The sequence below is a fragment of the Castor canadensis genome, chromosome 8 (assembly GCF_047511655.1).
Source record: "Castor canadensis chromosome 8, mCasCan1.hap1v2, whole genome shotgun sequence".
NCBI lineage: Eukaryota > Metazoa > Chordata > Mammalia > Rodentia > Castoridae > Castor > Castor canadensis.
The window spans coordinates 158,140,866-158,165,977 of record NC_133393.1 but is presented as its reverse complement, the minus strand read 5'-3'; the positions used below and the strand labels follow the sequence as shown (position 1 = coordinate 158,165,977).

The 25,112-nt window shown below is 49.2% G+C and overlaps 1 protein-coding gene and 1 long non-coding RNA gene across 9 annotated transcripts in view; one reads left to right on the top strand and one right to left on the bottom strand.

Annotated features, from left to right (window-relative positions):
• The window catches only part of Zbed4 (zinc finger BED-type containing 4), a 31,056-nt gene extending 18,403 nt beyond the window's left edge, over positions 1–12,653 (bottom strand). Inside the window, exons 1-3 of one of the 7 annotated variants that reach the window (XM_020181533.2) lie at positions 12,554–12,653; positions 10,923–10,998; positions 9,726–10,616 (exon numbers count right to left, since the gene is read on the bottom strand). The gene's annotated coding sequence lies outside the window, so the exon portion shown is untranslated. Of the gene's footprint in view, positions 1–9,725; positions 10,617–10,922; positions 12,224–12,553 lie in introns of those variants that run through there. The other 6 variants (XM_074084738.1, XM_074084739.1, XM_074084740.1 and 3 more) reach the window with 6 other exon arrangements.
• Positions 12,654–13,312: 659 nt separating this feature from the next.
• LOC141425869 (uncharacterized) lies at positions 13,313–22,352 on the top strand. Of its 2 annotated transcripts, none has more exons than XR_012451058.1 (2): positions 13,313–14,376; positions 21,685–22,352. It is a non-coding gene; the product is annotated as an uncharacterized lncRNA (long non-coding RNA). The 2 variants fall into 2 exon arrangements; XR_012451059.1 differs by having other exon boundaries at positions 19,946–22,352.
• The last annotated feature ends 2,760 nt before the right edge of the window (positions 22,353–25,112 follow it).

Below are 25,112 nucleotides of genomic sequence, written 5' to 3'. Positions count from 1 at the left end.
TATCCACTGTACAGAGGAGATACTGTATAACTATAAAGAAGGGTGGAAAGACCTATGCAGAAAATACTTTAATGGCTTCAGTAGTGACACAGGAAGTGGGGGTATTGCCACTGTTATTCTGAGAGTACAGTGTGCATAGAGAGATAAAGCAAATGAGTAATTAGTGATGGTCTATTCCTCTCATCTCCTTGTCTGAAAACCAGGATTCTCAGTGTTATCAAGGAGACAGAGACATTGAGGTAAAAAGTCAGGACACACCCTGCAGTCAGTGAACAGATGAACTGGCTCTGTTCACTGCAGAGGCCTGGAAACAACCAACCACAGCTTCAGCATCTCTAACATCCAGCCCAAACTGCGATTCTGAATCAGCTCTTCAAAGTCATAAGTAGGAACCAGGGCTGAAGGAGTGGCTTATTCCAGGTCTGGGGCAGGAAGAATACAAGATGAGTCCAGAATATCCTGGCATGCTAGACAGCAAGAACCCTTTGAGAGAGTACAGGGACTATGTTAAAAGGATCTAGGAGCCGACTTATGAAGGTTCCTACTGTCCAGAGACAATCTCAACATAGATAAGGATCCTAAGAGCAACGCATCAACATGCATCAAATGTTAAAATTTATGAGTTCATAATGCCAAAATAATATCCTGATTTGGTCACTGCTGGGGTTGAGGTGTAATTTAAGGATACCCCCAATGGTGCATATGTAAAAATTTGGTCCCCAGGTGGCATATTGCATGATGCTGTAGACCTTTAACAACTAAGACTTACAGGAAGTCGCAGGCCTTGAGGGTGTGCCCTCAGAGGGACTGTAGGATCTCTCTCTGCTTCCTGGCTCTGGCATGCACACCTGCCCCACCAACTAGCGAGTGCCTTCACTAGAGGCTCAAAGCAACCAGACCATGACCCTAGACATGAGCCTCCAGTATTTCGTGATAGTAATGCAAAGCTGACCAATACAGCTAGCTATCTTTGCACAATGATACAAAAAATGACTGGCTATTTTGAAAACTGGAAAATAAAAGAATGAATCAAGCATTATCTTCAGTTGCCCACATGAGTGCACATTTGTAGACAAGGAAAGGCTCCTCTTTACAGAAGTTCATCTAATACCTGAGGAAGCAGAAGCTAAGCTAGGGCATCACAACCACAGCTTCTTGTGATTAACCCCTGTAGGTACAGGAGCACACCAATAGCTGCCAATATCCAAAAAAAAAAAAAAAATACGGGGTGGAGGTGGGAGCTGCAGAAGGAGGCTTCTTTTTGTTTTGCTTTTTGAGACAGGACCTTGCTATGTGACTTCCAAGCTAGCTTGGGCTGCAATCTTCCTGCCTCTGCTTCCTGAGTACTAGGATTTCTAACAGGTACCACCACACCTGGCTCTGAAGTGCTTCTTGAGAGCTTGTTTGGAGGTTCTATCAGGGGAGCTTGGCTACTCATATGCCCTTGACCGAAGAACGGTCTTCCTTTATCGGGGATGGTCTTCCTCTTCGACCGAGCGCACAACTTCGGGAGGGACGCACATGGAGCAGTGAGGGAGGAAGGGGACACCCGCCTAGCCAGCCAGATTAGCCAAATCAACCCTGGCTATCAATGGGGTGACAGATGTCGCAGCCAGATTGCCCTCACATCCTCTGAAGTGCTTCTTGATGGAGTAACATAACACCATCAGGAAGGGATCTCGCCCAAGGTCTAACCTGAATCCAATCAGGTCTCTAGGTCCACCAACCAATTTATAGGAAGCCAGAAGACACAAGAATAGCAAACCTCACAGAGGAACACCACCAGCAAAATCCAGACTGTGACAGACACAAGGGCAGCTACTAAGTTTCCCCATCAAGAAGTTTCCATGGGCTGGGCATCGTTGGCTCCTAGTTACTCAGGAGAATCACAGGTCAAGCCAACCCAGGTAAATAGTTTGTGATACACTATCACAGGAAAAAAAACAACACAAAACAAGGCTGGCGGATTAGCTCAAGTGATAGAGTGCCTGCCTGGCAAATGTGAAGTCCTGAGTTCAAACCCCAGTACCACCCAAAAAAACAATACACACACAAAAAAAACCCCAGGTCAAACTTTAACACATACTTAGAGGTGCTCAGTTCAGCCATAAAACTATAAAGCCAAGTTAAGGAAGTAACTGCCATAAAGTCAGGCTCCAGGTTTCTTCACTGGGAGGGTGAGCAGCCAGAGCCAGGCAGGAGGTGGCAGGATTTTGTATCTTGACCCAAGCACCAGTTAAAAATGTGTCCCTCACTAAGCTATACATTTTTTTTACTCAGTGTCAGCATCTATGCTCTACTTTAAAATAAAAAAGACACTTAAACACATTTCTAAGCTACACTGGAGCTGAGACTAGCAGACTCATGGACTAAGGTGTCCAAGACACCAGTGATGTGGTGTAGCCCTCATGTTCACAATGGCGATGCCACAGATGACTGAGAATGGAGGGTCTCTTAGATGCACAGTGCAGGATAATACTATGGCTTGAATATAGGTACTCATTTTGAACTTAATCCCCATCATAGGCTATTAAGAGGTGGGACCAGGTAGCACCTTTGAGAGGTGATTAGGGCGCTGCCCTCATGAATGGGCTAATCCACACATATGATTACTGGGCTAATGGGCTGGTCATTTCCAACAGGTCTGCTATAAAAGCCAGTTTGACAAGGGCTCTCTTGTACTCCCAGTCTCTCACTACAAGATACTCTGCTCCAACTTGGGACTCTTCCAGCAAGAAGGCCATCACCAGATGCAGCCCCTGAACTTGGACCAGCGTGAGGAACCAAAATAAACCTCCTGCCAGGTGTGATGGTGTGTATCTATAGAGCCTGCTACTCAGGAGACTGGCAGGAGGATCACTTGAGCCCAGAAGTTCGGGACTACCTGGGCAAGACAGTGAAACCCCATCTAAAAAAAAAAAGAAAAAGGTAAACAGACTAAGACAGACAGATCTCTCTGTCGAAAACAAGAGCCTTTACCTCACAATTCATACCATCCCAGAAATCAACTCCAAGTAATGGCCTGAGCTAAAGACAAAACAGTAAAGGATGTAACACAGGAAAAATCCTTAGAAATCTGATTTATGGCAAAATAGGACTAACTACTAAGAGAACATAAATAAATCAAGCCACATTAAAATTAAGAAAAAGAGAGAAACTCTTCTTCAAGAAATATTCAGAAAATAAAACAAGCCTCAGAGTAAGAAAAGATTTAGTAAAAAGGGCAAGAGTCAAACAAGCATTTCATACGAAGTTATACAAATGCCAGTAAATCTACAGAAAGGTGTTCTCATTAAAAAATCAAGAGGATACCATTAAAGGCACAACAGCATTCGTCCTGTAAAATGGCTAGAGACAACAGGTGTGCAGTCACTCTCCCCACACAGACATGTAGGAGCCCCAGCCCCCACCCACAGACACTGACCAGTGTCTTGTGAAGCTCTGCAAGTGAGCAGAGCCACTGGGAACAGCTGCCATCACCTACGAGCACTGAAGAGGCACACGCTGCCATGTGACAGTCGTGCTGCTCAGTGTGCTGCAGTGACACAAGACCCTGAGTGGCTTATAATCAAGACACAGTCACTTCTCACAGTGCGGGGGAGCTGGAACTCCAACATCATGGGGCAGGAATATTTGGTGTCTAGTGAGGGCCCATTCTTGGTCACCTTCTCATAGCAGGTACTGAAAAACTGCTATGCTCAAAGCAGACTCCCCACCTTGGCCCACAAGAGAACTAAAAGAGGGAGAAAAACTGGGCATCCTTGCCTCTATTTTGCATGTGTTGCCTTTGTTCTGGGTCTTGCCCCTACCCTACAGTTACCTGGGACTCCAGAGGAAAGAACTATCAACAACATCTTTATGACAAGGGACCAAAACTACCCCCAAAGAACAGCAGAGCCTTGTGTGGATACATCATCCCCCAAATGAGGACAATGACCTACAATGAGGAGGCCAAACCCTAGAGTGGGAGTAATCAATCATCTCATGGGAACCAGACTACTGCCCTCAAGTAGTGACAGTGGTAACAACTTCTCCAGATCCCTTTGCAGAACCAGCACTGCAAATGGTCAACAAGGCCACACACTTTGCCAGGAGCTGCTTAACTGTGCACACATCTTGCCCCTGCCCCAATTCTTCTTCTGTTTAAACGTAAAGCCCGTCAGAACCCCGAGACAGTGCTCACGTTGCCTTCCACAGCACACCTATGCCATGTGGTAACTCTACTACTCTCTTTTAGGTTTGAACTCAGGGCCTTGTTCTTCACTCTACCACTTGAACTATACCCCAACACCTTTTGCTTTTTAAAAATGTTTTAGGCAGGACCTCCTGTTGTTTGCTCAGGCAGCCTGAACCATGACTTTCCTACTCATGCCTCTCAAATAGCTGGGATAACAGGTAATGCTACAGTGCCTGGCTTAAACATTTGTCAAGATGAGGGTCTCACTAATTTTTTGTCCCAGTGGGCCTCAAACTACAATTCTCCCAATCTCTACCTCCTCAGTAGCTGGAATTACAGGCTGAGCCTCTGCACCCAGTACATTATCGCCCTCTCTTTAGTGTATTGGGGGAATGGCCAAAACCGAATGTTGGAACACCCAGAGTCGGGTCTCTGGTCTAGGACACCAGTTACAGCCTCACTATGTACTAGTATAGCAGAAGAGACAGGGATCTCTCTTGGGATCCCTTAAGGCATGAATCCCACTCATGAGGGCTCTACCCCCACAGCCTAATCACCTCCCAAAGGCCTCACTTCTTCTTTTTTTTTGGTGGTACTGGGGTTTGAACTCAAGGCTTCAAGCTTGCTCGGCAGGTGCTCTGTCACTTGAGCCACTCTGCCAGTCCCCAGGCCTTACTTCTAATACCACCTTATTGTGAGTTTGGTTTCAACATATGAACTGGGTGGGAGGGGGAACACAAAACAACATTCAGTCTATAGCATCCACTTACAGGTATATCCCCAAGAGAAATGCTTGCAGACACGCAGCAAAAGACAAATGCAACAATGTTCATAAAAACATTCTAGAAATAATGGCCAAAAACAACTATCAATTACATACATATCATAATAGATTCATTCCATGGAATATTACACAGCAACAAAAATCATTATATTCAATGAGTATGATATTGAACAAAAAAAAAAGCTAGACAAAACAGAAGATGCAACACATGACCCCACTGATGTGAATTATAGCGGTAGAAGTTGCAATGCCAGTTAACTTTGAGAGAGATGGGTGATGGCAGAGGTAACTTTCCATCTTTGCATCTGGATGGCCTGTCTTAGCAAGTGACACTTCACAATAGGAAGTTTAACAGCTAGAAACCATCTTTGCGTCCATCCACCCAGAGTTGCCAGTGAGTTCTCACAAGCTGTGCTGCATCCTGTTGAGCCCCAAGTCTGCCCAGAAGGAGGGCTGCCACTGCTCCTTGCTTACCCAGGGCCTGGACCAACACATGCACCCACATACACAAACATGCACCTGGAAGGGTGTGTTCACGTTAACTGTGGTACTTAAGAAACACTCTTGCTTCCTACTTTATGTATTTCTCTACTACCTACTTTTTCACATTTTCTCTTACAACCAGAAACAGCAGTAATATTTCTATTTCTGTCACCTATTCTAATGTTTACTACTAGAAAAAAATCATTTTCTCCTACTTCAGCCCCACATACAGAAGGGTAAAAAGCAGATTAGCATTGATTTTCACCCCATAAATAAACCATGCTCCTGTGGCTCTCTGTTACTGTCACACATGTGTGAAGCACAACCTGGGCTTTGTCACCTCCCTAAGGCTGTGGAGGTGACATCTTGGCCTTGAAAAATGAAAGTTTCCTACACAGTACATCAGGATGGCACCTGGTAGTGATTCTGTTTTCCAGTAAACAAAGTTAGTTAAAATAGGTAAGCAATGATAAATAAGTAAAGCTCTCAGGCCTGGGACAAACTCTGCTGATGAAGTACCACTGCCCTTAAATAGAGGGTACCAGGAAACCCTTCAGTGTGATCCAGACCCAAGGGAGAGGAGAAGAGCAGAAAGGAGGCACTCAAAACCAAAATTTCCTGGTATTTATTTTACATCTTTTTAGTTTCAAAAACAAAAACACCTGAAGTTTAATGGTAGTTAACTTATGGAATACTCTCAATTTACAACTGTAACTCCTCCCAGCAGTCCCATTCTTAGAAGACCCAGAAGACAGTCTCACTATAAGCAAAACACACACCAGTCTTCAGTTACAGAAGCAGCCCACAGCAAAACTGGACACACCAGAAAGACTGTTACACTCAGGAATATGCCAAGTAACAAAGTCAGACCATAGTTGAACATGGTGGCACACGTCTGTAACCTCAACTCTTGGAAGACTGAGAAAGGATTGTGAGTTTGAGGCCAGTCTGGGCTACACAGCAAGAAGGTCTCAAAAACAACAAAAAGACACACATGGCATACGCAGTACTTGCTCCCTTCTGTGGAGGACAGGAGGGAAAATGAGGTTGGTGTGTCTTTGCTGATCTCTGCAGGATAAAGTAAAAGGGACTGCCTTAAAGAAGGGAGAAGGTATTTTTTTACACAGGTAATTATTTTATTTCACTTATTTATTTTCTAGCATTACTGGGATTTGAACTCAGGGTTTCATGTTCGAGAAGTTACTCTACTGCTTGAACCACATCTCCAGCGCAAGTAATGATTCTGTAAATAAAAATTAAGTTTTAGAGCTGGAGGAGTGGCTCAAATGGTAGAGCATTTGCCTAGCAAATGTAAATCTTTCAGTTCAAACTCCAGTACCACCAAAAAATAAAAAAAAAAGAAAGAGAAGAAAAAAATTGATTCAAAAGAACTCCAGGGCTGAGCATGGTGGCACACAACTGTAATCTCAGCTACTCGGGAGGCAGAGATCAAGGCAAGACTTCCTCACGCATCTCAACAAGCAGGCATGATGGCATACGCTTGTAATCCCAGCCACTCAGGAAGCCCAGGTAGAAGGATTGCAGTGCAAGGCTGGACTGGGCAAAGATGCTCAGCTCTAAGCAAATATGACTGACTTAAAGACAGCTGGGGTGTGCCTCAAGTGCTGGAGCACCTGCCTAGCAAGCACAAAGTCCTGAAGTTTAGCCCCAGTACCCCTGTACACGTACGTACGTACGTACACACACACACACACAAGAGCTGTGATTTCTCAGGGTAAGATAAAGAATCAAGGGAATTAAGTAAAGCCATGTAATTTTAAATTTGCATTGAAAATATCTGTATGAACTTGAGATTCTTGTATGTTTGCCTGCTTTTTTTGTGTGCTGGGATCAACCTCAGGAATCCACACGTGTTAGGCAAGTGCTCTCCCACTGAGGTACACCCCAGCCTGAACTCATGATATTTTAACAACAAATTTCCTAGTGCCATTCACCAAAAGGTCAATAAGCAATAATACATAAACGGCTGGGGTGTGGCTCAGTGGTAGTGTCTGCCTAGCACGCACAATGCCAGGGATTCAGTTCTCGGCACTATAATAATCATCATAATGATAAAATGCATAAACACGATAGATACCTTTCTTTATTAAAATAAACCAAAGCACTCAAGACATGCTTGTTGCAGGTCTGGAAAAGAAAGTGAAGGTGAGCCAGGAGGTCAGGTCATATAAAGAAAGTATCCAAGAAGGGTGTGCTGAGTGATAAGGACACAGGATCCAGCTCAGAGGAGCTCCCAAGTGGTCACATTTGTAACAATCTGAGCATCACATATACAAACAAAACACTTTTAATAAACTGTAACGCAGCACGTAAGTAAAAATCCATTAGCCTACCCTGACAGTCAAAGAAGAAAATGTAAACATGAAAACACTTGTTGCAATAGAGGTGACCATTACACCAAACACTTCCCCTGAAAACTGGTAACAGAGGGAAGGTGTCCCAAGGTGAGGGAGAATGTAAGACAAGCAGAAGGAATAGCAGCATGAGAAAGCCCACTAGGAAGGACCATAGAAACTGTGTAAAGGATGCCCCAACAGGTGATGTGCTCACCAACAGCTACCCCAGGCTGGGGAGCTCCAAGGAGAGTGTAATCCCAAGCATGCACCATCAGACACACCATCATGTGCCACCTACATTCACCCAGGGTGTGCACTGGGGCAGAGCAACAGAAGGACACAGCACCCACTGAAATGTAGGATTCTGATTGGGAAAAACAGCTACCAAAGACATGTGGGGAACAACTGGGAATTCTGATTGTGGACTGGCTGCTGGATGTCACCAGGACTTTTTGTATCATTTCTTAGACATCATCAACGATGGGTCTGTGAGTAAAGACAAGAATGGTCTTTTCCCTTTTCTTAAGAGAAAAGGGCACCTAGAAGTGAAGAGTCTTGACATCTGCCATTTCCTTCAAAAGGCCTGCAAGCACCGGATGGAGCCAGTGGGCAGTCTGCAGGCTCCATCTGGAGAGGGGCACCTTTAAAAAACTAACTCGCATCTGTCTTCTAGTGGGAATCTGTAAGTCCTCAAAGAGCTGTTGAGCATAGCATACCCAGGGACTTCTAGAACTCGAGGTCCTGCCTCTCCACCAGGGAGAAGGCAGTCTTTCCTTCTGAAGATGTGAATTTATGTGAATTAAGGCCTGTTACACCTGTGGGCAACCTTAACGTACCATGAGGGTGGTATGGTGTAACTAACATGTTCTAGGGGTAACAGCATCAAGAGCCTCAAAGTCACAAAGAGAAACTGTAATTCAGCCCAGGGCTAACCTGAGATGGAGAACCCAAAGCTAAAAGCCAGGGACAACTTCAAAGGGTTAAACTCCACAAACCCAGAAGCAGAGCTATTTCACGAGATGTGGTCAGAAACCCCGATAAGGCTACCTTGGAAACAAAGCACATTCCAAAGGAGGCAAACAGACCACGTTAAGGTCACTGGTTCCTGAAATGTTCGGGTCACATACCACAGCATGGACTGTTCTGCTTGCTCTTTTTGTTTCTGGGTGCCCTGAGCTCAACCCCAGCACCACCTACCTTTCCTCTGGGGCCCAAGGAGTCCAACCAGGGACAGGCCTAGAATGGCTGGCTGAAAGCAGAGGAAATCTTTACATATCCTTTTACTTACAGGATGTGGAAGGTGGCTTCTGTGATCTAGGGACCAAACATACTCTTCCCTGAATACCACACAGCCCTTTCCCTGCTCTCTGTGGCAGGCAGGTGGAACAGGGACCACAGGTGAGCCTCAATTAGCAGCCACAGGACTGCTTTAGATGAAAACTCAGCCTCTAATGACATCTGTCTTCAAATATGAGGATACAGCAAGTCCATGGGCTGCTGGGTCACCTGGCCAAGGGGCTGACCTCACGCTGTAGCAGGGAGAAGGAGAATGCAGCAATCACAAGAGAGCACCCTCGTGGACCAGCAAGAGGCCAGCCCCACCCAGTCTCAGCTGCTATTGTACACAGACTATGAACAACAGGGAGAGGCCTGGGTCACAATTGCTGGGAGTCCTTCACCTGGATAAGGTTGGAAATGTGGGCCTAGCAGCCCATGTTATTTACACTGTGTGTCCACTGAGTCCCTGGGGAAGAGGCTGCAGCAGAGGGGGACTAGCTCTGCGCTTTAGCTGCACCATACTGATGTGTCTCACAGAGAGGCCTGTGCCCTGTGGCCTAGGGTCCCTCAGGCCTACATTCAAATGCCCTCTCCCTACCAGAGGCAGTCACACCTCTCAGAAACCCAGCATCTCCCCTGCCTTTACCTGTTGGTGGTCTTCCTTGGAGCATTTACTGGGTATCTTCCTTTTCTTTTTGAAAATGGGGCCTCTTTTATGTTACCCAGGCTGGCCTTGATCTTCTGGGTTCAAATGATTCTCCTGCCTCAGCTTCCTAAGTAGGTTGGACAACAAGCACACCCAGCTATCGGGCCCTTTTCTCTAGTTTACACTGATCACCACCACCACGTTCTCTGAGGGCAGGACTTTTTATAAAGACACACTGCCCCACCAGGTAGAACAGTGTAAGGTACAGGGCACAGAGGTAAGAATGCCAGATGGCATGCAGAGTGAAGTTCCTCTGCCTCAGGAACAAGGAAGATTTAATTTATTCCTATAGGTGCCTTCCAGAATTTGAACTACCAAAAGTACGTATCAAATAATTAGCTAAAGGGCCAGGCATGGTGGTGCAAACCTATAATCCCAGCCACTGGAAGGTGGAGATGGGGAGGATTGTGATTTAAGACCAGCCCCGGCAAAAAACTTAGATGAGGTCTTACCTCATCTCAGCCAGAAACCCTGGCATGGTGGTACACACCTATAATTCTAACTATGAGGGAGGCATAGCTAGGCAGATCACAGTGCAAGAACAGCCTCCGGCAAAAATTTGAAACCCTACCTGAAAAATAACTTAAAACAAAACAGGTTGGGGGGTGTAGCTCAAGTAGTAGAGCACCTGACTAACAAAAATGAGGCCTTGAATTCAAACCCTGTACTGCAAATAATTAGCAAGTAAATGACTTGAAGTATTCCAGAAGGAAAAAAAAAACCTAGGTACTGAAAAGTGGGGCAAAAAGGGGATGGAAGACTGGGGTGCAGAAAGGTGGAGTCTGGCGAGGAACTGTGACTCTTATGCAGAATTCAGCAACACAGAAACATCTGTAAGAACAATAAATTCCTTCAGTTTATGTCTTCAGATCTTGAGACCTGAAAACTAAAGACTAATCAGAAGAATGATAGTTGCTGACTTGAACAACTGTTCTGTGTAGACACTCAGACGGAAATAACTGGTAGAAGAGTTGGTGACTTGGCCTCCAACGCCAGTGGCCTCCACCACAGGGCTATGCTCCCTCCCCTCAACAGGCCACTACCTTCCTGCTGAAAACATCAGACCAGAGTAGAAAACTTAAGTAGCTGAAGCCAGGCACAGAGAGAATGCAGATATGAATCGGAGGATGCACTGACCATGGTCACTTACTGTCTTCATGCTTCCAGAGCTCCACTGCCCAGGTCTCTCTCCAAACTCTAGGCCACCAGGGATCTGAAACACACACACATTTCTTTCTTTTTTGGTGGTACTAAAGTTTGAATTCAGGGTCTTGTGCTAGCTAGGCAGGTGTCCTACCACTTGAGCCACTCCAGCCCTGTTTTTTTGTGTGTGTGTGCAAGGGTTTCTTTGAGATAGGGTCTTGGGAACTATTTGCCTGGGACGGCTTCTAACCACGATCCTCCTGATCTCTGCCTCCTGAGTAGCTAGGATTGCAGGCGTGAACCACTGGCATCAGGCTCACACACATTTCTTTTACTAAGTACATATGAGCTCCCTTGAACATACACAGAATTCAATCAACTCCCCTCATAATTAACTTAAAACCTTTTTCCAAGGTCTTAGTAGATGTGTGTGTTGACATCAAAGAGTAGAATTTTCACATGCCAAAACATCAACTACCACATTGAGGAATTACCTGGAACAAAGATGAGGGGACTGAAAAGTAAACCACCTGTCAAATGGACTAACAACTTTCTTTCAACATAGGAGACTGTGTCCTCTACCTAAAAACCTGAGGCTCTGAACCTTTCTGAAGATTCGCTAAATCTTTCTTGCACTAGATCTTTTCCCCAGAAAAAGCAGATCATGAAGAGCAGAAGACGAGATCTGTTTAAAAGGAGAGGAGGTGAGTATCCTTCAAGGACAGCCCAGTGGGAACCCACAGGGTAGAGAGTGAAACTTGTAAGGTTTCCTCCCACAGCGTAACAGGTCAGCGTGGAATTAACCAGCGGCCGAAACTTGGCTTATTCACAGCATAGCACTTTTTAAATCCTTCCTAGTCTCCTAACGTGATCTCCACGGCACACAGAAAAAGCATCAAGATGTACACTTCTTTGTAGAAAGTCACAAAAATGTTCCTGCTCCCGCCGTCTGGGCTCCTTAAAAAGCCTTAAGTGGATTCTTTAAAAAGCCATGTGCTTAATCTGATCACAGTGAACTTCAAAACAATCAACTTCCCTTTTCATCATCCCCAGAAGCCCGCAGAAGCTGCTCGGGGACTTTGCGACGGGGGAAGGACGGCGGCCCCGCGGAGGCGGTGCGGGTCGCACAGAAAGGGACAAAAGGAGCGAAAGCGACGGCGGGCGCCGCAGCTGGGCGGTTCGCAGTGAAGCGAGGACCTGCAGTTTAAGTCCGTGCTCGTGAGCCGGGGCGGTCCGACCCACCGCACCACGATGGCCGGCTAGCCGCCGGGGCGTGCGACCGACCGGACCCATGTCACCGCTGCCGAGACGCACGCCGGGACTGCCGGCGCCCCTTCCCGGACACGCGCGGACCAGCGCGCACCAGCCAGCCCTCGGCCGGGCGCGGGCGCCGCGACGTGGCGGGAGCCGGGCACGAGAGGGGTCCCGGGGGCGCGGCGCGGGGCGGTGCGGCTCCACGGCCTCGGCCGGCGGGAGCCGGGCGGCAGCTGTCAGCGAGTCGGGCCGGGCGCACACAGGAGAGGCCGCTCCGGCCCGGCGCGGACAATGGCGGGGCTCCCGACCCCGGCGCGGCGCCGACGGTCGGCAGACGTGGCTCGCGGCTGAGGCGTCCCGCGCGCACTCACCTGGGGCGCCGGCTCGGCGCGGCGCGGGCCCGCGGGCTGCGGACGGCACGGCGGGCGCGCCCATTCATTAGCCGCTTTGTCTGCCCCCGCCGCCCCTCCCGCCGCCCCGGCCCCGCCGCCCGCGACGCCGCCGGACGCTGCGCCCCTCCCAGGGCCCCGCGCGGCGCGGAGGCGGGACTCGGGGGGGCGGGGCTATTGCGCGCAGGCGCAGTCCCCTCGCACCTGCCCCGCCCGGGGCAGGAGGCTAGAAGAAGCCAGGCGCCGCAGAGGGGGCGGGGCCTGGGTGGCTGCGCAGGCGCGGTTCCTCGTTCCAACCCCAGGTCCGGCCGGCAGACTACGCAGGCGCAGTTTTTCGCACTCGCCCCGCCCCTAGGTGCTCCGCGGGCGGACCAAGGCGGTGCAGTTCCGCGCGCCCGCCCCGCCTCCGGGAGCCTCCAGGAGACCACGCAGGCGCAATCCAGCGGCGGTTGATGGGGGCCGGACGCTCCTGCAGCGGTTTCTTCCCGTGGCTCGAGGCCGTTGGCTGCAGCTCGGCACCCACCAACTGCCTGTCGCTGGGCTTCCGGGCTGGTCTGGTGGGCGCGTTCCCACCCCCACCCCAGGGCTCAGCGAGCGGCCGAGATCGCTGCCGGCCAACCTGCAGCGGGTGACACCGACCGACCGTCCTGGGAGCCCGCGCCAGGTTCGCCGCGGGTCGGCGGCTGCGGGGCTCCCGAGCGGTCCCCAGGCTGGAGGCCAGCGGCAGCAGGTGCTGACCACGCGGGGCTTGGGGCTCTCTTTGAGTACACGTGAGAAATCGGGACTTTTTACGTAGAAGTCCCTAGTTCAGATTCCTGTGCCCACCAAGCAAGTTCTACAGGTGGAATTTGGCCCAGAGGTCCCTCTTTATTATTTTTATGCGAAAATGTGACGGACTTGTTCATTTATAGTCTAAGTCGTGCTCTGCATACCCGCGGGTGCAGTGAGTTTCGTTAGGGCGTGCCCGCCTCCGCCCAACCCAGCAGGTCCCTCCCCATGCCTTCCCCGGTCTCCATCGCTGGCCCCTCGTCCTGTTCCAGGACAGGGCACCTGACTGTCCCAAGTCCACGTCTAACCTGCACCCTGTTTTCGTGCAGTCCCGAGCAGGCGGTGGTTTTCTCCTTTGTAAGTGGCTCGCGGAGGCTAGCTTGCCTAGGGCGTGCAACACCCTGGATTCCATCCCCAACACCGCAAACCAGAACAACCAATGGTTGGGTTGGGGGCAGGGAATGAAAACAAGAGTAGTATTTCAGAAAATTCTGAAGGTCATGTGGAGCTTCACTAGAACACAGCCACACCTGTACAGGCCCGGTACTGCAGGTTGTTGGCAATAATGGCGCCAATAGGTTTCAGTTCTGTTTCCCAGGGTCATGGTCCTGCCTCATGTTTAGCTTAAATTTCCCTTCTGCCCCTTCCTCCAATCAATCAGCAAGAATCATATGACCTTAACCAACCAGATCGTGCCAAGCCTCACTAAGGGGTATTTAAGCCCCTGCCCTTCTGTCTCCCCTCTCCTCCCCTCCCCTCTCCTCCCCTCCCCTCCCCCCCTCCCCTCTCCTCTCCTCTCGCCCTCTCCCACGTGGCTCACTCCTCTTCAGGCCAGCAATAATCTCTTGGCCAGACCACTCCTCTCAGCGTGGTCATTTTGGGGGCCTACATTTGGTGCCGTGACTGGGATTGGATATCCCCGCTAATCCCGGAGGGACCCCGATTCCGACTCACCCCACGAACACCCTGAGGATGTGCCTGGCTAGGACTCATCCTCCCGATCGCCCTCGCTTGCATCCAACACCGGACATCCTTTGGTGAGTCCACATACCCTTATTGGGCTCCCTTTGCGGTCTCTCCCCTCAGTGTCTGTGGGGTTTAAGCATTTCCCCCTTTATGTCATCTCCGGGGCTCAGATGGTAGATGGAAGAATCCCTTCCCAATCAGCCTTGGCTGGGGTCTATTTCTGCATTCTCTGCAGTCACAGAAAGCCTGGTGCTGGGTGACCCACAGCCCCCTCGGCCTTTTGGCCCTACAGGCCACTAGAACGTAGTGACAAGTGCTTCTCGTGCACCTTGTACTGTTCTTGGATATTTGAGCCGTGTGAGGACGCCCCGCGATTCATAATATCCTCCAAACCCCTTTTCGGGACCAGATCCCAACATGGGGGCCTCCTCCTCTTTGCCGTCTGACTCCCCACTGAGATGCCTCCTCAATAATTTGGACACCTTGGGTTTGACCCCACATATAAAACCAAAAAATTTGATCTGCTTTTGCACTCAAATCTGGCCCACTTATCCTTTAGACAGCCAAAGTCACTGGCCCCTTTTCAGGTCTTTAGATCCCAACCTTTTATGGCACACATAACTACTGTGAGTGATCAGGACGATGGGGAGAGATTCCATTATGTCCAAGCTTTTTCATACCTCCGTCTAAATCCAGCTCTCTGACTTCAAATCCTCCCTCTGTACTTTCTGTTCCCCTGCGCAGATTCTATTAGCCTGTAAACCAGTTTCTAAATCAGCCAATTCCTCTCCAAACCTCCTTCCCCATGTAAGCAGACTTCGTGCACTGCTCACCATACCTATCTCCTATCTTCCTGAAAAGCTTTCCCCATCATGGAGTTAAGCAAGCCACTCCTTGCCAATTCTGGCCTGAAGGCGGTTCCAGCTCTGGGAGAGCTCATGCTCCCTTCCTGTGGGCTGAGACCAAGCCCCGAATTTATTTGGGTACACCTCATGCTACATTGGTGGAGTCCTGTTTGATTATGGCACCTGACAACTGCTTCTCTTCCCCCACATCTAATGTCCCTTTTTCCCGAGACAGTGACCAGAGAGTGGAGGTTTCATTTGGCTGAAAGCGTGCCAGTACCAGTCAATGGGAGCAACCTAGAGACATAGGTGATGGCTAATCCCATAGGCGTGTGTCATGCCTCCAGGCTCTGCCTTCCCCTCCCTTACCTAAGATGTCAGCACACCTTTTCTGCCTCCTCCATGGTCTCACCATGTGTCATTTGTCTCTGTCTGCCTTCCCCTCCCTGGGCTTACTGGGACCCTGCCTCCCATGAAAAACCTGTAGCATGATACCTTATGACTTAAGTTATTCCAACTAGTTTGCCAGGCCTCTCAGACTAAAGTAACTTTAAGTCAGCTGCTTTACGAAAAGCACTTACAAAAAACTGCAGCTGCCACAAGGGGAGGAGGGAAAGCAAACAGGCACGTTTGTGCATAGAATGCCGGCTCCTGGACACAGCAAAAACGCCTGCCATAGCTACGAAAATCCATAGAGAGAACCCAGCACATCCCGGGCTGCCAGCCACACATAGTGATGGCTGTGGCCCGCCACCACTTCCCCTAGAATAAACACACACAGAGTACACAGGAAGGGGGGAAGGGCGACAGGCCACAGGATCAAGCCTAGGCAGTCAGGGTCATTTGTCCCAGGTGTGTGTGGAAGGAGTGGAGCCTTGCACAAGTCCTGCTCCTAGCCCCACCTCACACCTCAGGGCATCAGACCCAGCCCTTGTAAGTCAATTGTTAGCTCAAGGTTATAGTTCCAGAAATAACTAAATAGACGTTACTGTGGTCTCTAAACTTCTCATTTAGAATTTTCTATACCTTTGGCTTGAACATAAATTTTTCCCTCCAAATATTAACACTAGTTGTCCCGTATGGCCCTGTTATTGGCCTGAAATGCCCTCTGAATGCCCTTCTCTAACTTTACCAATGATTTATTTCTTTGTTAAAGGGTAGCCTTTATTACAGAGGCTGCCTGCTGTTAGCTAAAAGTCAGGATCCTAACGTTTTGTTCTTTCTAGATGGGACCTGCATCTTCCAGTCTTCTGGCTGGTAGATGTTGGAAACTTTGTACTGAGGTCAGCCTCAGTATGCCTTTGGTGACCAAGTGAAGTGGCCTTCACAGGGTTCCTTAAATTACAATACCATACTCCAATTAGACCTTTTCTATAAAAGTAAAAAAGTAAACTGAGGTCCCCTATACAAATTTCTACCTTCCAAGCCACTCCAGTACTCAGAACCTCTTAACAAGTGCTTCCCTCTTCAACAGGCAATGGTAGGAAGAGGGCAAGTCAGTCCCCTTCCAGTTATCAGATCTAAGGGAAATTTAAAAACATCTAAACAGCTGTACTGATGGCCAGAGAAATACATTCAAGCCTTTATCTCTGTGATCCAAACCTTTCAACTGACATGAAAGGATATTAGGTTCCTACTAGACCAGACTCTTATCTTATTAGAGAAGCAATGGGTTCTGGCCCAGGCACTCAGGTTGGAAATGAGTATATGGCTCAAGCAGTAGAGTGCTGCTTTACAAGCAGAAAGTCCTGAGTTCAAGCCCAGTACAGCCAAAGTAAAAAAAAAAAAATAATATTTGGGGTTGAGGAAGTAGCTCAATGGGAGAATGTCTGCCCAGCATGTGCAAAGCCCTGGGTTCAATTCCCCAGTATTAGTAAAAAAATTAAAAATGGTAAAGAAGATAAGTGGCATTAATGTCACTTCAGCCATCTCATAGTAGAAAAACTTAGTTTAACCTAGACCATTCTTCAAGTGAGGAAACTGAGGCCCAGAACCATTCAGAGACTTGCTCTCCAGAGTGTCAGGTGTCAATGTAAAATAACAATTTTACAGCAACAACCTAAAAATAAAAAATCCTCTTACCTTTCTACAGCATCTTAAGGACGCTATCAGAAAGCATACCACAGTGGACTCAGAGTCACAGGTGAGAGAGTTTCTCCTCCAAGATAAATTGCTAACAGTCAGCCCCAGATATTCGTAAAAAACTCAGACTGTGGCTGAAGGGAAAGTCATTGAGCCAAGTAATACAGCTAGCCCTGTCTGTATTTACGGCTACGTCTGTATGTCCGGGACCTTACTAACAGGAGAGAAAAAGATAAGAGACACCATGGCCTCATTGCTGCTCTCAGAGAGGGCCCCACCCGACTGGGGCCTGTATCCTGAACTTGCTACATGGTGGACAGGAGGGGCATTTCTGCAGAGAATGCTTAAGGGGGGACAGCCTGGGAGACAGCCCCACCCCCAACCAGGACCCTGCCCTCTGCAAGGATAACCACTGGAGGTCTAAGTGCCCCCGTCACCAGATGGAAGGCGAGGTGCCACCTCCTATGGATTGATGGGTGATAGGTCCCAGCCTCCTGTCCATACTCCACTTCTTGGCATCAATGTTGAGGAGCCATAATGGCAGAAAACAAAAGGTCGTTTTCCTCCTAGACAGTGGAGCCCGTTTCTCTGTTTTACCTTTTTCTCCTGGTCCCTGGTCCAATGACAAAGTTATTGTTCGGGGCAAATCTGGCCAGCCCCTAGAGCGCTAGTTTACCTGGCCTCTGGTCTGCTCTTGGGGAGACCTCCGCTTCTGTCATTCTTTCCTCATAGTTCCTAAAACTCCAGTGTCCCTGCGGGGACGGGATTTACTATCTTGATTAAAAGCTCAAATTCTCCTCCCTCCAGGCAGCTATCTCTGCTGCCCCCTCTTTCAGGAACAAAGAGATTCCACAGTGTGGACTGATGAGATGAGTATAGGGTGAGCCAGGAGGCCCTCCGTATTCAAATAAAACTCAAAAAACCCTCACAGTTTCCACACCTAAAACAAAATCCCCTCAAGCCTGAGGGACATGAGGCCTTATGCCTATCATAAATTCCTTAAAACAATAAGGGCTACTAATTAGTTGCTCCAGCCCCTATAATAAATTTAAAATTCTTATAAAAGTTAATTTTAAAATACAAGTTACAAAGTAAACAACTGGAAAGGATATAGATAGGTAATAAATGTATTTTTTGAGAAGTTAAAGGAAAAAGGAATTTTTTTTTTTGAATGAGAAGGGATTTTGTAAAGAAGGGTTTGTCCTAAAGATTGTTTCAAATAGGAAGGATAAAGACAAACCATCAAAGGGTTTAGTATGTTGTATGAAGGTCTGAGTAAGTTTGAAAAGTGTATAATAAACGCTTTGGTGTGTGATAAAGTTGAATATAATCTAAGAGTTGCCTAAAAGATTTTTAGGGTCATGTCAAACTAAAATCAAATCCTCTATGTCTATGAAATAACAAGGTTATCTTAATATTGTTCTGCTCTGAGTAACATCTACAGAAAAACATTACAGAGAAAGATTTTATCAAAGAAATTATTTGTGTTTTCTGCTGATCTTGTCAAGCTTTAAGTACTACTAAATCAGAGTTCATTTACATATTTGCTTATGTGTTTTAAATGACCACCTTGTGACAGTGTTATGTTATACTTTATCTAAATATGGTACAAACATTTAAAAAGTTAAAAGTGTCAATTTATATAAAATAATGAGCTAAAGCTCTCTTTTAGCCAAGAGTGTTACATTTAAATCCTGACAGCCCCTGCCTCCCACAGGTCATCTACCTAGGTGTGGCCTTAAAGGGACAGACTCACTCCCTGAGACATAAATGCATCAACCCATCTTCCATTTCCCAACCCCCATACCATAAGACAGCTTACAGCTTTCCTTGCAGTTATAGTATTTTGCAGAATTTAGATCCCTAGGTATGCAGTCCCTGAGCAGACACCTTTTTATGCTTCTCCTAATATTCCTATTTGGGTCTTAGATAACGTATGGCCACCCATTTCTCTTAGAAGACTTGTCTCCAACAGACTCTGCTCCTTTGACTGACTACCTGCCTTCTCAGGGAACTTCTCAGAGAGCATGCAAACCAGATCCTGCCCCACCCTATAACAATTTCTGTTAAATCAGGGCATCTTGTTCTCCAAAAAGGATCTTCTCCCCTCTCCATTGGGACTTCGGTGGACCAGCCCTCATCTGGTCATTCTCATGACACCCACTGCTGTCAAGCTCAATGGGCTCCCCCAATGGCGGCACCTCTCAAGAAACTTAAGGGTGCAGTAAGAACCGAAACCTATCGGCACCATTATTGCCAACATTCCTCCTTTAAAGGAGGTTCTCACTAAACTCACCTTGGAACTACACCTGGATTGGGTTCAACTCCTTCCACTAGCCCTCTTTTGCCTATGGGTACTCCCAAAGAAACCCACACAAATATCCCCTTTTGAGGTGATGTTCAGTTGCCCAGCTCTGCCTCCGGGAATCACCTCCTCCCGGGGCCCACTCCTGGGACACCTCGCCTTCCCCCTTCTTTCTTTCCTTTGAACCCAACTATGACATCATGACACCTTGTCTCTGGACCCCTCACGCTCCCACCTCTCTTTCCCTCTAAACCCAGGGAACTGGGTCTACTTCTCTCCCCCTTTTCCTGAAAAGAAACCCCTTACCCCAAAATGGAAAGGGCCCCTAAAAATCATCCTCTGTGCTCCTACTGCAGCCTGGTTAGAGGAAACCCCTGGAAAACTAACATCTTGGATTCATGTTTCTAGGCTAAAGCCCACCAGACCCTCCCGGGACAAACAGCAGAGCGATCCTACCATCTCCTCATCTCCACTCCCTGCCTCCTGTTCTGGTTTCATCTGCACCCCCTCCCCTGATAACCCCTTAAAAATTTGCATCTCTCGTTTTTGTGTCCCCTCCCCTATCCCTGAAGATGCACCATAACTTTCTCGCCCTGCTCTCCTTTCTCAATCTCTTACATTTTGGGAAACTGGCCAACACCAGAGGATATTTTTGGAGATTTAAGGTATGGGAAACCTATGTCCTTGGACAGACCTCGATTACTAGTCTCATTGGCACCGCCGACTGCAGCCCCAAGTTGTGCCAGACTGCCATTGACATGCCAACGACTCCAAGGTCGACTGCCTCCCTGAGGGCTTATGCTTGTCCCTTCTTCACAAACCCGAGATTACCGCAAACAGGGAGCACCATATACCAGGATTATGGGGGATGCCCCTACTGGTCTTGCAAGATCCACTGGGTTCGGCTCTCCAAGGGGCCACACAACCAGTTTCACCTTTATGTAGGAGAAAATAGGACTGCCATACTTCATATCCCCGACCCCTGGCACATCAGATGGGTACAAGGGGAACAGGCAAATATATATGCCCTGGGTGACTCCTCATGCTCCTCAGCCACCATAGAGATATCTAGGGAATTAACCATGTCCACTAAGACACGGGAACTAATAACCTCTAACATTCTCCAGTCAGAAAAGAAACTTCAGGAACAACTCCCAACATCCACAGGTGTTCCTAACTGGATTAAACTAATCCACGCTTCTATACGGCTCCTCAATGCTACCAACAGCCTAAATGTCACTGGATGCTTCCTCTGTGCTTCCCTCCAATGTCCATTGTTGGCCGCTGTTCCTATTAATGCCTCCCTTGTCCAACAGACAAATCACTCTATCTGTGCCCCTCCCTTACCCTCTGTACCTTTATGGGAACCTCCTGAGTCCACACAAGATCCTCCTCCCTCTCACACCTGCTACGTTCATTCCTCAACAGCCCTGACCAACTTTTCCCTCTCCTGTCATACTAACGTTACGATTACAGGACAGGTGGCTTCCTCCAGGGTTATGTTTCTGGTGTCGTAATTCTTTATACTCCTGCATAAATGAGACTACCCCCGGACCCTGCATACTGGTGGCCATGGCTCCTCAACTAACCCTGTATGGAGAGGCAGAATTCTCATGGTTGTATGCACCCCGACAGAGGCGGGCCACCTTCTTACTGATCATGGTTGGTGTCAGCCTGGCCACCTCTGTTGCTGCGGCGGGGGAGAGCCCTCAGCCGCAGTTTCATTTCGGCAAAAGACTTTGAGGATCGCTTACAGATCACCCTTGAATCCACCTCAGCCTCATTGGCCTCCCTTCAACGTCAGCTCACTTCCCTAGCCCAGGTGGCCCTACAAAATCACTGGGCCCTAGACCTCTTAACGGCCGAGAAGCAGCTGCTTCTTCCTCCAGGAGGAATGCTGCTACTATGTCAATGAGTCGGGGCTGGTGGAACAAAATGTGAAAAAATTAACAGACTTGGCTGGGGACCTCCTAAGAAAGCCCACAAAGAATAGCTTGACAGACTTACTACACTGTCCTCTCGTTGCTTGGCTCTGACCCCTCCTCAGACCTATATTCATGCTGATTGCCTTTTGCACCCTCCTACCTTGTCTGTTAAAGTTTCTACAAACCCAGGTCAACAAAATTTCTAACCGAACCTTTAACCAGCTTCTCCTTAAAGGATACCAACCCCTGATAGCACAACCAGAGGACACCTGTGATGGACCCTACCAGGACACCGGGTTATAAGCATCATGGACCCCTCACAGAACGCCTGCTTCAATTCCTCCACTCCCTGCGCAAAGATGGATGGCTAGTACCCGCCATACGGAGCCCGAAGGGTTGGCTCGAAACTTTACGACCTGTGGCTGCAAGGGACCTTCATCAACTTCAGGGAAGAGGAAATTTTCATTTTCGGAGCCATCATGAGGCCATCATGAGGATCACCACCCCAACACTGTTTGCCAACTGACCCTCCCTTCCCCTACGCCGCCCCTTGCCAACTCGAAGAAGCCAGAACGAATGCAACGCCCCCCTTCCTTAACAAACAAAAAAGGGAGGAATGTTGGCAGTAATGGCGCCAATGGGTTTCGGTTCTTACTGCACCCTTAAGTTGCTGTTTCCCAGGGTCACGGTCCTGACTCATGTTTAGCTTAAATTTCCCTTCTGCCCCTTCCTCCAATCAACATGAATCATATGACCTTAACCAGTCAGATCGTGCCGAGTCTCACTGAGGGGTATTTAAGCCCCTGCCCTTCTCTCTCCCTCTTGGCTCTCTCCTTCTCCCACACAGCTTGCTCCTCGCTGGGCCCACAATAAAGAATCTCTTGGCCAGATCACTCCTCTCCGCGTGGTCACTTTGGGGCCTACACAGGTACTGTCTACAAGTGATCCCACCCTACATTGCCAAGCCTTACAGGGCAAACCTGAGGGCTGCACCCGAGACGCTGGGAGCATTTACTGTTTAGCCCTTTACAGAACAAAGTTTGCTGAGTCCTGCTCCAGGAACAGCTCCATTGTCACTCCTCCAGCGGTAAGATAGGGGCTGATTGAGAGTCAAAGCCAGAGTTCTTAGGGTGCCAGACCTCCACCGCCTGGCTTGTGGCATGCCACAACCATGCCACTTCTTTGGTGCCTCACCTCAAGGCCTTTGCACTGGCTGTTTTGCTTCCTGAAATGGTCTTTCCCAGATACTTGCCAGTCTCATGCCCTCCGCTCTTGAGCTCTTTGGCCAAATGTCACTAGTACTGGGAAGGCTCCCCCTCACTGCACTCTATGGAGTAACACAGCCTTCCACGTCCCCCTTGGGCTCATCTTGCTCTGACAGACTGCAGGAAGGCAGGATGTATTGAGGTCTCTGCTTGGTGGAGAGGAGTCTGTCCTGCCTAGGCATGTGGAATAGGTTAGTTGTGCCCCCAACTGCCTGGCCAGGACCTAGGTGTGGGAATTGGAGATTCCTGAAGCAGAAAGCATTAATTCTTCTCAGAGGGACACCATGAGCACTTTCCCTGGGATTGCAGGTTGACAGTGCCCACTGACCTTCCAAAGTGCAAGCTGACCAGGTGTGGCCTGTCCTCTGGCACCCATGAGAAGGATCTTGTTTCGTATGTGAAGTGCCCATGTAAGTCTGACACCAAATGGCCATCAGAGCAGATGTGCTGCTAATCACAAAGCAGAACCCAGCATAAACTGGGACGGTCCCAGCAGGGGGCAGGGCCCCAGGAAGGGGGTGGGAGGAGCCACCCGCTGGGGGGGGTTGTGCACACGTGCATGCACGTGCACACACCCAATCCCACATAGAAGTGAAGAATGACTGGCACCCTGCCTCTCTGTCACCACAGCTACAACAGGCTCTGACCTCTAGAGCAGGGTGGCCCTTAGAGATCCTGCCTCACACTCACCCTCCCGTCATGCAACCAGGGTGAGTGTCTGCTGTGAAGGAGGGCTATGAGCCAGCTGGGGTTGGGGGCCAATGATGTCACATGTTGAAGCAGCTTGGTCTCCACTGGCCTGGGTGTGTAGGACCTCTCTGGGCCAGGGTCCTGAGGGTAAGGCTCGAAGGGTGGTACACTGGCAAGTGGAGACATAGGGGACTGGCAGTGTAGCCCTGGAGTTACCTTCTGTGTGGAACTCTGGGCCTGACCCCTCTCTGTCCTCTTCCTGGCTTCCCTGCCTCCTTTTCACGGTGGAATGCTGGATGTGTGTTGGGAGAGGCAGTGGTCCACAGGCCAGGTGGGGAAGACCCCAGACAGGCCCAGGTGGGGATTCTTAGAGGGCAAGTTTGCTGTCAGGTGGCAGAGAGGGCTCTCACCATGCAGCAGTCATCTGTCTCACCACATGTCATTCCCCCTTCTACATCACACCATGTCCTGCCTGGAATATAGGGGGAAAGTCTCCTGTGGTCGCACAGCCCTCCATGAACAGAGCTGGATTCAGGTGGGGTCTTAGAAGCCCATGCCATGGCTCCAGGAGGGAGCTCCAGACATGGATCCTTGAGGTGTAGAACTGTGGGGGAGGGGAGGTAGGCCCAGAACTGAGTAACACAGCCAGGAAGAGCCTGTGCCATTGTTCAAGGCCCTGTGGGCAGGGCCCAGGATCTCAGATTTTACTTTGGGGCCAGATAAGGTAGGATAAGGAGGGAGGAGGGGTCACCACAGGCCCATCTGACCTCTGTTTATCCTGCAGCACCTGTCCAAACTCTTCACCTGGGGATGGATGTTCAGGCACAGGCCTGCCACCCCACAGGGATGGCAGGGCAGGGATGGAAGGACGGTTGCAGTGGCTGGCACTGCTGCCCTGCAGACCTGCATTCAGTCAGGGCTTGGACGCTAGGGTAATAGGCCAGAGCACTCCGCATGTGCCCTCCACCATTGAAGTGTCCAGGAGCCCCTGGGACCTGTGCATGCACAGGGCTCAGCAGCATGTCCGTGAGCTGGCAGCCGCAAGCCTGAGCCTGTGGGCCCCACAGCCTCAACACCCTGGTGACCAGCACTGTCTTCTGAGACCTGAGGACAGCTGGGAGTTATGGGATTGTTGATGGACAGCAACCCCAGGCCCAGCCTCCTGCAGCCAGGCATTAACATGGAATCTGAATATTCTGTACTCCGGTCAAAAGACAAGATGACTGCAAATTTAGTTTAAACCATAACTGGCTTTTATTTGGGGTTCTAGACTAGGGCTGAGCAGGGTCCCAGTAGCAGAGGAGGTGCGTACTGCAGGCAGAGGGTGGGCCTTTTTCAGATTCATTGTTATGTAAAAGTGAGAGCAGGGCTGGGGGTGTGGCTTAGGTGTAATGCACTTGCCTGGGAAACACAGGCCCAGAGTTCAAACCCCTGTGTCTCCAATAGTCATAAAGGTGGAAGAAGGGGCCTTCCCCTCAGCCAGCCCTGGCCTCTCAGGGGATCTAGATGTTTTCTGCCCCTCCTGATCACTCTGAAGGTGGGATAACCTAGCTGGGGCTGGGGAAGTCGAGTTTCAACATGAGTGGCTCCCACTGCTGGTAGAAGTGCAGTCCAGCCCTGGCCTCCCACCCTGCTCTCAGCCTCTGTCATCTCTGCTGCTGCTCCAAGGGTCCCCAGAGTGGAGGGCCTGCCAGG